At 46.2% G+C, this 17,984-nt stretch overlaps 1 protein-coding gene across 1 annotated transcript in view; it reads right to left on the bottom strand.

The window, feature by feature from the left end:
* Positions 1–17,984, bottom strand: part of TOMM20 (translocase of outer mitochondrial membrane 20) — a 174,461-nt gene that overhangs the window by 41,905 nt on the left and 114,572 nt on the right. The gene's annotated exons all lie outside the window — the stretch shown is intronic.

Raw genomic sequence — 17,984 nt, 5'->3', positions numbered from 1 at the left:
GAACTGGAAAGAAACACTTACTCATAGGGATTGTTTCCTCCAGAAAGAAGGAAACCAGAGGAGAGACAATACTATTTCCAGAGAAGGAGGGAATAAACGTCCTCCAAACAGTTCTCTATATTCATTGTGAGTGTGGTAAGAAACAAAGTGCCTGGATTGCTGCAAGAGAGGTTCAAGTTAGATGCTTGGCAAAGGGGAAGGCTAACCAACACTAAACCCACCTGCCTGGCAAAGATATAAAACCTGTATCCTTGCCTGTGTTTAAAAGCAAGCTGGAAGCATCTGGAATATTTCTGAAATCAGCCTCTTGAGGTCCTTTCTAGCCATGTTTTTCTCCAATTTTGTGATGAATGCTGTTAAATGAATATAAATTACCTCACACGGGGACACTGACGTTCAGGCTTGGTGATGAATAATGATCAGTGACAAAACTGTCAGCTTGTGGGGAGGCATCCAGTAGGGTTATTACTAGAAACTGGTGTTAACTCCAGTTTTATTTACCATCTTCATTAATGATCTAGAAAAAGCATTAGACAGCGTGTTTATTAAAACTGCAACTGATACTACAGTGGGGAGGAGAGATGCAATCACCAGACAGGAGTGGAAAATAACACAAAAGGACAAAAACCTATATGTGGCATGGGGAGAAAATGACCTAGCTCAAAGGACACACAGGAGAATATGTCTTGGAAAGTAGTCCAAAATTAAGACCCTCTATGGGAGAAGGAGACCCAAATGCAAGGAAACACTTTGCAGGGTTAGCATACAGGAAATTGAACAGGAGTTTACAATTTGTCATGTCAACAGAGAAAGTCCCAGTGTGGCTTTGGGCTGCATGACATACCCCAGGGCAGAGAGATAAGCAAGTGTTTGCTGTTTTGCAAGCTTTCTTTCTGGGTGCCTCCTGACCAGCCTGGCTGCCAGGCTGCAGGAGGAGCTGGGAAAACCAGCAAAAAATAGTTGAAAGCTGAGAATATTGGCTTATGGAGAGAGAATTACATAGGTACTCTGTGGCAAAGCAACAGCGGGTTCACGCTTCTAAGGTGTAGATAAGTATGTCAGGAAAGGTGCCCTTCTAAGCAGGAATAATTATTGCAGGAAAATTGGGCATTGCATCGATATGAGGTATGTTATAGTAGCGTTGCACGTTTTGGTTGGCCACAAAGCAGTTTCAGTGATACAGCAGCCTCCTGGGGCTCCTCCACTGCTGGCTGCCAGGGTCCAGGCTAGCATTGAGCTGTGCAAGAGCTGAGGCATCACCCCAGCACCTGCCTGTGGAGGAGGCTCCTGGGAAGGGCTGCTGCTGCCAGGCAATGGCAAAGAAAAGGATAACACACCCACTTTGTGCTACCCGAGGCACACCGACATTCATTGATAACAGAGTTGCATAAGCAAATCAACACGATGAGCCACGAGGATTGGAGGGGGAGAAATCTGTGCTGCTCACGGGGACAAATCAATAGAGAAAGAGATGCTATTTTCAGGTTTCTAGAGAGGTATTGCTAACAGAAAGAAAGCACAGATATAAAACTGTACACAACAGAGTCCTTTAGAGAGAAGATAAAGATAAATGCTTTTCTAACTTGTGATTTTGAGCCTTTTCCCTCTTTGTCCAGCTGGCTTTTGAGATGGAGGTCTAAGAGTGCAATGGTGTGTTTGTCCCAGCTGATACTGGAGCGCACAGGCTTTGAACAATAAGGCTTTGTTCTCTTGCCAAATACAGCAATGCCTCTGCTGTTGCTTGGAGAAAAAAAGGAACAAACACATTAGGAAGTCACCGAAAATGAAATGATGGCTCACTTCAAGGCATTCAGTAGCACACTGCAGAGATGAATGAGCTCTGCATGGCATGTGAGTCCATGAGGAGGAGAAATCTTCAGAAAGACACCCCTTAGTTCCCACCACACCTGCAATATGGCAGAGGAGATGACCTTCAGATATATCCCCAGGATCAACAGGCCTCTGAAATGCTTTGCAGGAGAGCCTTGTTGCCCACAGCTTTTGCAGGGACTGTGGGTAGTCAGCACAGCATTGTGTGAGGGTGTACTTTGCCTTTGAAGAGCAGTGCCCACAAAGCAAATCTGGTAGCTCTTTCCAGCAGAGGAGTTGAAATGAGACTCAGCAGCATGGCTGACAGGCCAACACTGCCAGCTGTGGGACCACAGCAAGGTGCAGGGCCACTAAAGCCTGCGGCTTGCCAAGGGCAAGGCTGCTCAGCTCCGGTCTCACAGCCCAGTGCCACCAGCAACCTGGACAGAGCAGGCAGGAAATGAATTCACTAAGAAACTCAAGGGGAAAATAGGAAGGTGGAACAAACACAGCGGTCCAGAAGAATAAATTCACTGAACATACCTCCTTGATTTTAATGGGGCTTCTAATGGCAGGGTGAGCCCAGCAGAGTTGGTTATCTTCCAGGAAATGCTCCCAGAAAATGTGGAACTCTGGCAAAGCCATTCCTTTCACTTGCTTGACAATGGGAACTGAGGGACTCCCAGTAAAAACACAAGCAACATAAAGCTGAGCAGATGTTACCTTGAACTTGTCCTCAACTCATGAGGGAGAATTAAGTGATATGAAACCACTGGAGCAGCCCAGGTGGGAAAGATTACTTCACTTGGGTATGAGCTCTTATTGGAGTTAGGGGAAAGAGCTTATAGTTGTGTGTTATATGCTGGGACCAATTACACTGAAAAATGCAGAATACAGCGAAGGTTTGGGGAATGAGAAAAGATTAAAACTACATGGCTGTTTTAAAGCCCAGAAAAGAAGAGAGAGAGGCAGAAAGACAGGAAGAAAACAAGGATAAAGTTGTGCAGGGTGTCTTAATGCAGGGTCCAGACAAGTTTCACATGAGCTCATCTAAATGCATCTCAGGCCAGGCCAGGCTTCTCAGGCCAAAAAATGTACAACAATCACCCTGTGCCTGCGCTTACAAGTGCTGGGAACAGGAAGAACAAAGGGTGGGCTCTTCAGCTCTTTAATTCTCCTCCTTATTTTGCAGAATTGCCACATGCTGAAATAGCAAATGATGTATGAAATGAAAAATCACTCCCCAACCAATGCATATAGATGATGCAGAGAGTATTTGGCCATTACTTCTTTGCAGTAATATTTATCTGCATTAATGCCTCATTCAGAAGTAGCTGGAAATACTCAGAATGTGAGAGTAAGGGGATCGGAAGAGAGATCAGGGAGAAAGGCAAAGCAGCAAGGCAGGCATTTAAGGAGGCAGATATAAAGCCTTTCCTGAATAAATCAGCAGCTCAATTCTGACCTAGGTTATTAGCAACCACTAGGCAATATCCTAGGTCCCAATGCTAACCAGTTATCTGTAAAGAGCAAATTCATTTAGTGGGCTTCAGAGGAGTCATGCCATTTGGAGATGACTTTGAGACCAGTGAGGAACATGCTGACGGCTTCAGGCCAGCAACTGGCAGGGAGGTGTTTTCCAGTGAGAGAAGCCCTCCCCAGCTGGCAGGGCAGCGAGTTGTAGGAGCCAGCCCGGCCATGAATGGGGACAGGAGCAGGGGGACTCTCCCTGTGACAACCCCAGGCAGAGGCACACCACCAGGGATTGCACCAAGGGGAACCATGGGCAGCCCCAGCTCTCGAGTTTGTAACCTCCATGCAGAGGACTGAGCCCCATAAGATGCTGGCCAAGCACAGCATTGGTGTTTACCAGACAGCATTTAGTACCGCTGACTCACCGGTGTTTGCACGTAGGATTGAATTTGGATATGCCTTCCTGAAACTGGGAGGGAGGAGGTACACCCAGCTGAATGCCTCTTGCAAGCACCCCTACCCTGGCACAGAAGTGTCACCCAGCAAGAAGGACCCAACAGAAAAAGTAGCAAAAACAAAACCTATGCACTCAGTCAAAGACCCACTTGGGCTCAGTGTTGGCAAAAAAGGCTATGGAAGAGCTCAGCACAAATTATAAGGTAAGAGCAAAATACCTTGCACTTTAACAGCTAGAAGCCAAGGGATCATAGAACCCTATGAGTTGTATTTGGGATGTTCCCTTTGCCTCCTCTTACTCACATTTTGCCTCCCCACCACCAGAAAAAAGGAAGTGGAAACTACTGATAACCACTTTTGTCCTCCTAAACTTCTTTGGCTTTGACTTAACATCTCAGTCTGGGTCCAACTTGACCTTCAGATAACACAGAGTCAAGAAGAATTGCAAATATTCGTCCAAGGACAGGTTTTGGCTTTCTGCCCAGTGTCTGAAGGCACTTTGTGTTGTCTCTGGGTGATAACACATTTAAAGGACACCAAAATATATTTCAAGATAACACTAAAGATGTGATCCACAGAAATTTAGCTATGAAAAATGTTTATGGGAAGGTCTGGAAAACTAATCTATTGGAAGTATTGGCTACCTTGGTGGGGTTCACTAGCATGCAAGTGTGGGATGACGCAGCTGAAGTTGGAGTTACCCCTCCCATGCTGCTTCAGCTGATGATTTGGTTTATTGGTGAGCAGGAATATCTGGTATTTAATGAAGAAATTTAACTCTAAGGAAGCCTCAGGTAAAGATACTGCCTTTATGTGTGTTTTCCAAGTCATGCAAATGGGTGACACAAGTGTGAGGGCTACATATCCAAAACTCACTGGGACATTTGCTCTCAGAGCTCCACAGAAGTACTGTGGACCAGCATGACTGTTCGTAAGAGTCAACAGAAACCTCTAGGAGCAAATTCAGACTTTTTACAAAATCAGTGATGTAAAGAATTCATGTCTGATTGGCTAAAATCACCTGACTACAAAGGGGCCAAAAAGTCTTAACTAGATTAAGTAGTATCTGTACAGAGAGCATGGTACACTGAAAATGTGTTTAATTAGCTTGAATCTTCAGCTTTAAGTCCCTTATATAATGTGGAGACTCCTAATCAAGCCTTTTTTGCAAAAAATACCCTTGTAAAACGTGGGGTTTTTTCCTCTACCAAGATGATGAAAACCATGGAGACTACTTAGACTGTATCTCCACACCTTTTCCTCAGAAAATGCCCACACACTTGACTCTGGGAATGTTTTTACATAAACCCAAAAAGAAAATAACTTTCACAGGTTCCATAAGTACTAGAAATTGTGAAATCTCTTCCACACACAAAATAGGACATCCAAATTTCACTGGCATTCGGTGAATGGACAGCTTGTTAAAGAAAATTGGATAATAAAACAGTCACATTTGATTCAGCCCTCACCCTTCCAAAAGCTTCTGAAATATTCTTAGCCCAGTATTTTCCTTGCAGGTTAATAGGAGATGATTTGGACATTATTGTGTTGAAACAGAGCCCCACACGTGGCCAACCCTTTGACTCGGGGCACTGAACCCTGGAAGGGGGCTGAGCACTCGGGAAGGCCAGAAGTGGGTGCTCCCCCTTCCTGCAGAACAAAGGAGGGCTCTTGCCTGACACCCTGCTGGCTGTCCCTTCCCGCTGCCTTGGGAGACACTTCTGGGATGCACGGAGCCCACGCATCAGACACGTGCCAGCAGTGTCTGGAGGCAGCACACACACACACACACACACACACACACACACACACAGAGACACACACACCATCTTGTTGCTGTTTATGTTTGAAATGCCTGGGTTGCTAATAATATACTTAAATGAGGTATCCAATGGCCACTGGGTGACTGAATAATATGAGTGAGAACTTATTTATTTATTCCTCCTCCTTTAGCTCTTTTTCCTAAGAGTTACCACATTCCAGCAATGAGGAGAAACCAGGAATTTTGGCAGTGGGCAGTCTCTTTATCTAGGAAAACAGAGCAACTTTAATTTAGATAGAAAAGTTTTCATGCACCAAGCTGGAGGCAGAGTGTGGATGCTCCTTGGTGCAGGGCACCCAAGGCTGTGCAGAGCTGTGCCTCTCTCATGCTCTACTCTTGTGTTGCCACTGCTTTTCTGGGAATTATGCCTGCCACTGGGGTGGAGGAGCAGGCAGGCTCCTGGAACCACCACCAGGACTGACTGCACAGACTTTCAGTCTGCAATGGCACTGCAGCCATTCATATTGCATCCCTCCAAAATGCCTTTCTCCACAAATACCTACGAAAGAGCACTGGGTGGCTCGGGATGTTTGCAGGCCATTTCTTGGTTTGCAATTTGTTCCTTCAAGATCTGAAGTGCTGGGTTGGGGCAGTTTCACACCCTGTTGGCCACCTCAGCACAGAGCCCAGGAGCTGTGGTGGTGACACTGGGTGTAGATCATGCAAAGGACTTCCAGCATCTGATTTATGTGGCACAATTGCTTTCATTTTGCATTTCAGTCAGCTTGGACACTGAGGAGAGATGAACAAGAGATTAAGAATCACAGGCTGTCATCACTCTTCTCCTCCTACTGCCATTGTCCTGGTGCAACACTCCTAAAAAAAGCATCCAGACTACCTTTGGGAGCAGAAGCCTCTCTGCTACTGTCTTCAGACCTGTTTCTGCTACCTCCTACTATTGTGCTTGCACAAAAATCTGCACTTAACAGAGGTAGAAAAAAAACATTTTCTCTCAACCAGTGCAGCAGCAGATGTCAGTGTGTGGACTACATACTGCCCGACTCCTTTTCCCATGCATTCCTAATTTGGGTGCTGCACGCTTCTCCTTTGCGTCCAACATGTCTTGCAAGGGGCTCTGAGTGGAAAAGCCCTGCACAAGACAAATTCCCAGGCAGCTGCAGAAATTTAGATTCATCATCCTGAGGGACTTTTTAATATGCACAGCAATGCTGGGCAGCACAGTGGATATGAAGTGCCAGCCAACTCTGCCAACCCTTGTAGCGGCACAAGCAAGGGGCAGCAAACTGTGGCCAGGGGAGGGTGGGCTTCAGCCTGGAAGCCCATCTCCTGTGAACCTATGTCTTCTGGCTCCTTGACTCTAAGTGATCACTGAACAACACAGCCCCCTCTTTGTTTTGACAGTCTAAATCCCTATAAACAGAGCGCTTGTTCTTTTCTTTAACATCCTTTGTGGTTTCATGAAAACGCCGGAAGCTGCAGAAGCTGAAGTATGAAAGGTTCCTCTCTCTATCCTGTCCTCCCTGTCCAGCAACCACACTAAAAAGAAACCACCAAAGAAAGTGCTTGCAAATACCTGAACTGACAGCCCTGGTGATGGAAAGCTCTCCAGTTATTCACAGCCCAAACTGAGCCCAGGCAGCAGCTGTGCAAGTTTCCAAGCTGGCCCCTGCCAGCGCCGATGGAGGCTGGCCCAAAGGGCCCCACCTCACCACTCACTTTTCTCTTTCTTTCCAGCCCTTGGCAGCTTGGTGGGGGTGCAGCCATGAGGCAATGTGGGGGGGTCACAGCTGCAGCTACCCCAGTCATGAGACTGGGGAGGAGGAAATCATCATCTTCTCAAAAACATTTCCAAGCCAATGCTGCAAGCAGCTCTGTGGGTGAGAGTTAAAGCTTTTCATCGCTGAAACCTTGGGTTCCTGTTTACCAAACATTTGTTCAGTCTTTATGCATTTGAGTGAATGAGGAAATGAACCACAGAGCTGGGCACAAATGCCAAAACTTTGCTTAAGTACATAAATCACCCTCGTGCCACTTTCTGTGCCTACTTCAATCTTGAAAAACAAATCCTTCTCCTTAGATTTGTTGTTTGTCATGAGTTCCTGGCACTTCCTGGTTCACCACCCAGTCACCGTGAGCACAGCCTCTGCTTTCCTGGAAGCTCCATCACTGCCCTCACAAAGGCAGAGGTGAGTTGCTAGAAAGCCATGCTCTCTCCTCCCTGGCCAGTGCTCCCACTGCCGGTCCCACCCTATGCATGGCACACACTCCCTGGAGCAGCAAAGGGAGAAAGACCTAAATCCTTTTCAGTCTAAAGGCTGGGCTTACTGTCATCCTGTCCCTGTCCCACACCCTCTAAATAAGCTCCCAGACATCAGATTCTCTTTAACTGAAGAGGTGATCCTTTCACCATCCTGGACCGGTTTGTTACACGCAATTCAATTTCCTTGCTCATCAGTTCCTCCAGCACCTTACTCTTTCCCTCACAGGAGCAGCCTTTTCAGCCATCTCTTTTTAGTACCTTTGTGGTCAGAGCTGAGCAAACCCCCTGAAACCCAGAAAAAGCTCACAGAGACAGATAACCCCAGACAGGGAAGGGGGAACAGATTGTGCAGTTGGGTATAACAGAGAAGAGAGGCCACTCTGCTCATGCTGCAGCCATCCAGGCTCAGCTTCTGGATGCCATGTGGCGCTGCAAAGCCACAAGGGCACTGGCTCCACTGCAGGCAGGGAGAGTTATCTGGGGACAGCATCTCTGTTCCACCTGATACAGCTTTCCCTGCATGTCTAGATGAGGGACAGGCATAAGACAAACAATCCTGGCTATTTTCTCAAGCTGATAGCACACGAGCAGGGAGAAGGAACACAGCTGTTTAGCTTCCAGCAATTCTCAGCCTCAGGAGGTCAGATCCTCCCTCTCAGGGGGAGAACAGACTTTCAGCTGTCTCAGGCCACTGTTCCCTCTCCCTCAAAGCCCTGTTGCCTCTTTTTCATTTCTGCACAGCCTCCTTGCCTCCTGACAGCACCACTGGTCCATTTCCCAGACAAATTCAAGAACTAAATATACCCATCAGGTGAGGACAAAGGACTTGCTGGGGCAGAGGACCATATCCAAGGCAGTGGCACGTAGGCGGGAGGGATCTTCCAAAGATTATGACACCTAGCACCCATTTCACCTTCCCACCTCCTCTCTGGGATGTTGGGGCATTGAAACTCCCTCTGCCTGCAGCACACCTGAGGTTTTCATCCCTCTGCTATGAGTGACTTACCCTCCAGCTGAAATTCAAGCTGGGTTATCTGACATGCTTTAAAAATTCAGGATGGTGCTTGATGCTTCTTGAATTCATCAGTGGACAATTATGGTTTGGGTAGACATTTTAATTCTTTATTTTTTGCTTTCTCACCCCACAGAGTACTTTGCAAGTTACACCTTCATCTTGCTTATGAAAGAAGAATGCCCAGGACAAGTCCACACCATGCTGTGTGCCTAGAAATCCCCACAGGATACTCCTACCACCCTTTATCATATTATGTTGCTGTCCTTGGCCCAGGTAGGATTTCTTATCAGGCTCAGCAGAGTAATGCTGTGGTTGCTCACACAGGATCTCCAGGCCCCCCTCTCTGCAAGCACTTACCCACCCAGGCTGAAGTCTGTTGGGCTGGTGGCGTGGCTGTGCCCTCCCCAGCCACCTGGAAGAGTCACTGGAAGGTACCTGATCTGTGTGATCCCATGTACACCACTTCTATCATAGGCTACACAACTGAAATCCAGAAGGATTTGGTCCAAAGCATAAGTGACCCTCTTGCCTCATGCATTAATAAATACAATAAAGAGGATGAGATGCTTTGCTGATGAGCACAGTGCGCAAGGTCCATGTCCTTGAGATTTGCACACACATGTTCCCTTCCATAACTATTTCTTACTTACTTAATCAGTGCAAGACTAGGATTAGTTTATGCCCTGCCTCAGAGCAGGATTCTTGCACTGCAAGTATGTTCTGTGTCCTGCTGGTCACCAGAGAACAAGAACGCTTTGCAGCCACAACAAGCAAATAACAATGATGCTTTTTAATAGGCAGCACATTTAAATGCAGTAACCACCCGCAGAGAAAAGCAATACGTGCTACATTCTCCCTTTCCAGCACTGGGAGAGAAAAACAGTTGTAACAATTGACACGCAGAAGTGACAACCCACTCATCGCTCAGTACGTCTGGCTTTGTGGGAAGGATCCCCCACAAGGCAGCTGGCTTGGCTCCACTCTTGATTGCTTGAGCTGTAGTATAACCAAGGCCCAGCATAGCAGCCCAAACCATCTTCCCCAAGCATTATCACAGGCATGTGCTAATATTAAAAACAATCAGGGTTGTCCACATCTATTTCTAAGAGCCCCGCTTCACTTTGAGCCTGCCACTGCCATGAGTGCAGTGCCCCCAGCTCTGGATAAATGGCACTTGGTGGGAGCAACTGCTACACCAGGGGCTCTGTAGCTGTAATTTCCCCAGCTCTGCCCACAGGTATAAATGTAAAAAACCAAAAGCTGCATGGCTGACACAGCTAGAATGAATCTCAGTTCACACTGAATATTCATTTCCCAGCTTTTGCAGAAGGCCTTCAAAAACACGAGTGCTTGCCAGAACAGTCCCTGCCTCCTGTGTTATTTCATTTTAGAGGAGCTTGCCCTGTAAAAGATTAAGTAACTTCATGAAGTATATAACTAACAGGTCACTTGGCTAAGTAGACCAAGCCTGCTGTCCTATAGTCTCCTTCACATTTTCATTAAATCTAAAATCAGTTAATATTATGTAATATAAATGCAGTGGTTTCAGAGACTCTAAGCTGAATGAGAATTTTGAATTAAGTATACAGAACAACCTGAAACTGTCTTTGCAGAAAAAGGCAAAACTGGAGCACCCAAGGGCTCTGTCTGGCCTCATAGAGGCATGGCATTTCCATGAAATGGCTGTGAGCTGAATAAGTACTCTAGGTATTAATATTCAAAGCAGGGCACCACATATGGCTTATGAAACACCTCTTTATGTGGATTAAAGACCTGCTCGCAATGCAGTAAGCTTCCCACTCCAACTGGAGCCACTAGGCTCCAAATTCATTATCATAGCACACTTACTGGGTAAAAAAAAAATTGGAAGGCTTCCCTTTCTATTAGCCTTCCTCTCTAACTATTAAGATTCAGCCTCATACCTGACTTGACTAATGATGAGTCCCCAGAGAGTGAACCCAGACTTCAGAGCAGCACAATGACTTTGAGCAACCTCTGGCTCAAGGTGAGAAGCTCCTGTGGGATTAGTCCAAGTCGCAACCAGGTGGAAATATAAATGGCCATCATTACAGGAGGCATGGAGGGGTTTTTCTCAACCAGTGAGGACAGCAGCATCTTTCCAAGAACCATGTCAGCTGACCTGGTTTGTACTCTTTGCTCCTGTTTACCCACACAGGCTGCTGCATGGCCCCCAGGCACATTCTACTGACCAGGACAACACACTAGCATCCCACTGGCATTGCTAGAACTCAATCCCATGATTGTAGACATTTATGGACATAATTACACGTAGAGAAAAACCTTAATGCAGGAGAATGAAACCCTCTGTGGATGCTTTCTATGTACTTGAATGGAAGTCACTTTCTGATGAAATAGATGTTTTATGTAGATAGACAAACAGACAGATAGATAGATAGAACATACACATGTACGCAAGTTTGATTTGGTAACGGTTTTTCTGAAGTGAAGCATCATCTCACACTGCAGTGCAAGTTTTTCTACCCATGTTCTGCTTCTGAAAAGTGAACACCTCCCAGACAAGGAGAGCAGATTTGTCACTGTGGTATCATTCAATATGCAGGAAGTAACATAGAGCACCTGTTGGGTTTATTTGCCCAGCATGCGGATCCTCCAGTTGCTAGCTGTGCTCAGTGCTCCAGAAGAAAAGCAGAGGTTTGGGTCTGTTCCAGTGTATCTGTCCTTATTTTCAGAAAACATTTCCCTAAGTAGGCCAAAAATGTCTCTTAAATCTTGAGCTTTAAAGGATACATTTGTAAGTCAACAAACACACGAAAAGGGTGACCAGCTGTTCTACTTTTGGAGGCAATGTCCTAGTTCTCAGACACCAATCTGCACTGCACCTCCCATAGAGGACAGAGGCCAAGTGTCCTACTTTCTTGGTGGCCTATTTGTCCTACCATGAGAAAGTAAGGCGTGTGCGTCCACATATGAGAACAGAAGAAATCCTCCCTCTGCATGCCCACACAAAAAGCCAACAGAGATGCAAAACATCCAGAGCACTTCCAAGTCATATCTCAGAGTCCTACTGTTTCAGCTCAGACTCTTGTCTTGCAGCGATGTCAAGATGCAGTGGATGCTATTAAAAACTGGTTTCCCTGTCCTCTAATGTCACTTCCACTCTGAAATCTCACCTTGTTAACGCATGCAGTTCACTGCTCTGTCTCAGCTAGTGAGAGCATATTATCACTTAGCTCTGATTCAGCAAGACACCTACATTTACACATTGCCTGGGCCCGTTCAGTAGGGCAGCAAGGGACACTCTTGAAGCTCCTTTTAACTCTATTAGGCATGCATTTACACTTAAGCATGGATGTAAGTACTCGGCTAGACTAATGCCACGATGAAAAAACATTAAGAGGGTTAAGCTTTGAACTGAAAGTATTTTTCTCATAAACTCCAGGAAAAAAAAAAATCTTAAAATACAAATAATTATTTCTGGAAATGCTTGACAAGCACAAAAGTAATAGTCTGAGTAAGTATCCTGCTCCTCAGCAATGCTAGTAGCAGGCTGCTGTGAAAATCCAGGCTTCAGCAAGGTAGTGGATGAACACAGCAGTTTTCTGCATAGTCTACACTGAGCTTTAGCCAAACAATGTGCACTGAATCCCTAAATTAGAGAGAAAAGAGGTAAAATTAGAGAGCAAGGGTAAAATTAGAGAGCATCCCTAAATTAGAACCACCACCCACTTTTTCTCCTGCAGCGTTTACTGTCAGTCTCAATCATCTTCTGCTCCTCAGTAAGGCAACCTGGGTAAGAGGCATGGAGGAGCTTCATGTTTGCTTAAAAAACTTTAACACCAGATCCACTTTGTCAGGCACATAGACAGCAGGAGCTGGGGAGGGGGTGAGACCATCCGTGAGCTTCATCTTTCAAACATCAACAAAAGCTGTATTTATGAGGAAGGACATAATTTGGGCTTCTCAGGATGTATTCAGCCTCACAGAACTAGTTATCTCTTCTAGCAGGGTTCCACATGCACACAAATCCCTCTTTCTCTGAGTATCCATCTCATACAGGCCTTTTAAAAATCTTCTTAAGCTCAAATCCTGTATGGAAGAGTTGCCTGATCTTTTGTGGGTTACAGCTCAGTAGAGAGAGAAAGCTAACCTGGCAGATCAGATCTGCTTTTCACACCCTCGGTTTCACACCTCTCCATTCACAAGATGCTTTGCATTTCTCTTTACTCCGCAGTTTCAAACTTTGCAAACTTTGATCGCAAGTTTGATTATAGGGTGGCTGGGAATTTGGGGCCAGAAAAAAGAAACTCTCCTCTTTCTTCAAAGCATCTATCCATCAATATCAGCGACTGTTTTTTATAAAAAAGGGTAACACACTTTCAGAGAAGATATAACAACTCCTATGTTTTGACATTTTGGTTTTAGTTAAAGCATGATCAAACCTCAAAAATAAGGGGTTTGAAAGCACTATCTTACTGCTTACAATCTGGAGGAGAAAAATCCAACATTCCTACATTTGCTTCTGAAAGTAGATGCCACTTGTCCTTCAGTTTCTGCACATACAATAACAGTGGACTCATCCATCTCGTTACTGTAGCCATGAATAGCTGAGAATGGAAAAATCAACATCTGAAACTGGGTAAGTTTCTGACGCTTCCTCCATATGACAGCTTTAACAAGACTCCCACCCCTAATGAGTCACTAACTCTCCCTACAAACCCTGTCTGGGATGGGAAGCGTGAGCATGCATTTTGCACACAGCAAACCCTCCGGCAGGGTTACGTTTTCACCTGGGGCTCTGTGACGCTGCCTCTGACTCCTCCACATCCCATCTTCGGTCTGCAGCACATCTGCAGGTTCCCCAAAGCATCTTCTGGAACTCCTGCTAAAATGCCTTTGCATTTCCTGGTAACTTGGGATTTTCTCAAACATGAAGAATGCTTGAAATGGAGCAAGCGAGCACCATGTAGCACCATTGGAAGGGGCAGAAGACTGTGACAAAGGTCAGTTAGTACAATTCTTGTCAAAGCCCCCTGGCTCTGTGGCAATAGCACAGATAATACACTTTTATGATGAAGCAGCAGTTATTAACCAAAAGACACATTCAGTGGCTAAGGGTGGGAGACTTTCAGAGCCCTGGACCATATGGTAAGAACAAAGTTCCCCCAGAAATTCAGACTTTGCAGCAAAACATTGTATTTTGTGAAAAAGGCACTTGATATCATCAGGGAAAGAAGGTCACATCGCCCACACTTTCTTTGATTATCAGCTGATCCAGGAATGCTGTGTGCTTCCAAAGGTGAGGTGCTGCCAAGTGTGGGTGACAGGCAGGGGGGAGGAGGGATGTGGTGGAGCCAGGCCAGGAATGGCAGCGGGGCTCCCCGGGGCAGCCTCGGGGAGACGGGACCCGCACCCAGCCCAGCCCCGCAGGGAGGCTGGCACCCAGAGCAGCAGAGCTGCCTCTGCCTGCCCTCACGCTGTCAGGATGAGCCCTGCAGACCACAGCTATTATTTGCTTTAAAGAAGGCATTTTTGGCACCCAGTGTACAATGTGTTGCTGTTGCCCTCGTGACAACTCCATAATCTCTTCTTTCGCTTCCGGTGTTATTGTCCCAGTTTCCAAGGAGCAGACAGAGAGAATTTGCTCTTCTGGAGTGGGATAATTCCTCATCAGGAAAGAAATGAGTAGAGACAGACAGACTCGGGAAATTCTTTGCTTGTCTATTTTTATTTACAGCAGAGTTCCTGTTATTACCTTGAACAAAAATAGCACAACAGCAAGGCTGCAGCCCAGTTTCCTTTGCCTTTCTGCAAGAGCTCATCAACACCAGCCCTGGGCTACTGCCTGCAGCCATGGCCTCCTCTCACCACCCCTCCTCTTGGTCACCAGCAGCCCCAAGGGCGGGCACCAGCAGTAGCCCCACGCCTCCCATGCTTGCCTGGTGGCTCCTCACTCTGAGCAGGCTTGGTCAAAACAGCACTTACAGGGTCCTGTCTACAGCTCAGGGTCCCAAGACAGCCTGGCAGCAGCCATTTGGCAGCAGCACTGGCAGCAGTGAGAAGATCCCAAGAGTGCATGCTGCAATTTCCCCCTCCCAGGGCGTCATGAGATAAACCACACGGGTTTAATAGTCACCAGCAAAAGCAGACGAGTGGTGATATCCTTCATCAAAAAGTAACACAGTACTAAAGTACTGCTGAAAGGTGACACCAAGAGAGGCAGAGAAGTGGCACTACCTGCATGGGTAACAGCGTCCCCGTTGATTCCAGGTTACACAACACCCACAGTGATGCAAAGGGAGAGAAAGCAACAGCACCTCAGTTATCAACAGATGCTATCTTTTGTATCAGGCAAAGTCACAGGCTGCTTTTAGATGCCTAATCTTTAAAAAACAGTTGGAAGTTTTATTGGCAAACTTGAGTTTTGGACATTATTTTCAAACCCATCAGGTTTTATCTTCAGAAAAAAAGGCAAGATCTGCCTTTTACAAAGCCAAGGAGCTGCCAGCTGCTTCTCATTCCTCCCCAGCAAGGATGTACACATAAGACACAACTTTCAAAGCACCTCCAGGGTATAAGCACCCATCTCCCCATCTCCTCTTGACCATCAGTGTGACAAAAGCACCCAACTCCCTTAAGCTTTTCTGGAAATCTCACCCTTTGATGTAATTTCAAAGGCTTCAAAGCTAAGGTTTGTCTCTTTGAGGCAGGGAGAGAAGGAGGAATGTGGAAGCATTAAAGCAATTCATCTTAAAGCCCTTAGCCTGCTCTGCCAGGGTGCAGAGCATCACCAGGGATATCACATGGGATAGCTCAAGGCAGGAACTTTCCCTGGCTGACCCTGCAGCTGGGATGCCCATGACTTCCCTCTCCTAGGTGGTGGAGCAAGTGCTTTTGCCTGGGGTTTGAAGGGTCTGCAGCAAGGGAGTGACATCTCATACCCATGGAGACCAAAGCACTCAGCAGCCTGAATGCCCAGGTCACTCATGCTCATCCTGACCATGGCCAGGCAGGAGTTACAAGCAGCATGTGTGCCTTGCTCATGGTAGGAGACAGGACCTCCTTCACCTGGCTTTGATTCAAGCACAAGCCCTTTATTCTCCACACATTTCCTACCTTTCCTACGTCTTTTTTCCTTGACACCAACCGGAAAATCCTCTTTGAAACATTTTGGCCTCTGAGATAGGAAGTTGCTGCTACAAGCTTCATGAAAATGTGCAGCTGGACAGGGTCTCTACAAATCCTCCTTCAAAGGGAAAGAATTATTACACATTACTGAGCATCAGAGAATTCAGTCTACAGCTCATGGCCTGCTCTTATATGGAGTGGCTGGGTTTGAATGCAACTCTGTGCAATGCAAACTGTAAAGTATTTTCCTATGACTGTGGTATTCACAGCACTGCAGGTCTGAGTAGATTCTCCAGGTGCTCATTTTCTTCAGTACTATGACAGTTCAGTCAGTCAGCTCTCAGCACTCTGAGAACCATATAAATCCACAGAAAAAAAAAAAAAAAAACAAAAAACAACAGTCTAAAGTAATAGTCTACAGTAGTAGAACCCAGTGGTTCTACTACTCATTGAAACAGACTAGGAAGCCAAAATGAAAAGTTGTGTATTGTGATTTGCACAGGGATGGGAGAGACAGAGGGTTGAGGGGTTCCCTTGTCAATTTGTGATAGACTGGACTAGAACATCACCACACTCTCTCCTTTTCTCTCATTAAAAATATGCCCCAGCAGTTATTCGCTTTAATTTGGACAGCAGATCAGTTCCCCTGTCATGCACAGTGTTTCATCATGCCAAGCTGGGAGGCTGGCCCCTAAAAGGCGAGCCCTGCTCAGGACAGGTGGCAGCTGCAGCTGCCTGGAGTTCATCCTCCAGCCTCCCATCCCACTCCTCACAGAGATGCCATTTTCACAAAGTGTGAAGCAGGCGTCTGTTTCTGTTTCCATTGCAGCATTGCTACCAGCCATTATAAGGATGATTTATTTTGGTTACAATACCCAGGCACTCCAGTCAAACAGGCAGGCCCCCTCTGTGCCAGTTACAGGGCAAAACAAGAAACGCTGAAGGTCACCTCCTCCCCAGTGAACTTGCTGTCTGGGAGAGAGCCCAGAGCCCGTGTGAATACTTTAGCAATGTAAATACCATCCTACGGCTCACTAATGACCTCAATGAATCAAGAGGAGGCCCTTGTTTACCTTATGAAAACTTCCCAATATAGCACAGCAAACTGAAACATTTCCTGTGACTCTGGGGTCTATAAGCACTTTGTTGTCCCCATTGATCCCACCTCTGGAGAGGGACAGCAAGAAGAAGTCTCTGGAGGCAGCTTTGATCTGCTGCTGCTGCTGCTGCTGCAAGGATGCTGTTCGGAGCTCCCGCTGTTCCATCCTCCCCCCATCAGCAGCACAGCTTTCACACTTCCCCAGGGTCAAGAGAGGGAAGCAAAAAGCCTGTGTAAGGAAACAGGGATTAGCCAGCACTGCTGCTTGCTCCACTGTGCTTTGGTGGCCTCTGCACAGCAAATCCACTGCATTTGTCACAGCTCCCACTGCCCTGTGGCAGAGATGTTGTGCATCCCCTGGGCAGGGATGTGTGCCTCTCCTACCTCCTGTGGGCTGCTGCCCTGCAGCTGTGGCTGCAAAACATCTGCTTAGCCTGGAAATCACACTGAAACCACTGGAAGAGCTCACATCATCTGATAGGGCTCGGACCCTCGGGAGCAGAGCAGCAGGGGAACAGAGTGAGGGGCTAAGGGAGATGAATGGCTGTATTATTTCTGCCTCCCTACCTGCAGTTTTATTAAGTGCAACATCTTTCATAAGATGCCAGAGCTATTTGACATTTCTCAGCCAATGGTTTAAAAAAACATTCAGCCAGAAGTTGCTTTCAGAAAATCTTCTGTTTTGAATAAAAAGGTGCCAACTTTTGTTTGTTTGTTTGTGTTTTTGTTTGTTTGTGTTTTTGTTTTTGCAAAAAAAGTTTGGGTTTTTTTACTCTTTCTTATTCCTCACCATTCTTTCAGCTCAAAACCCCCACAAAAATTAGGAGATTAAATCTATCATAGAGCAGTTGGTTTTGGATTAATGTTGACAATCATTCAACAATACTTTACTCAGCAGGACTTTTTGTGAAGATCCTGAGCTACTTCCAAACTCTTCAAGCAACACTGAAAAAAGACAAGTCTCAATTCTTAGAGAACTCTG

Source organism: Lonchura striata, chromosome 3 (genome assembly GCF_050655825.1).
Source record: "Lonchura striata isolate lonStrDom1 chromosome 3, ASM5065582v1, whole genome shotgun sequence".
Lineage (NCBI taxonomy): Eukaryota > Metazoa > Chordata > Aves > Passeriformes > Estrildidae > Lonchura > Lonchura striata.
This window is presented reverse-complemented; position numbering and strand designations above follow the sequence as displayed.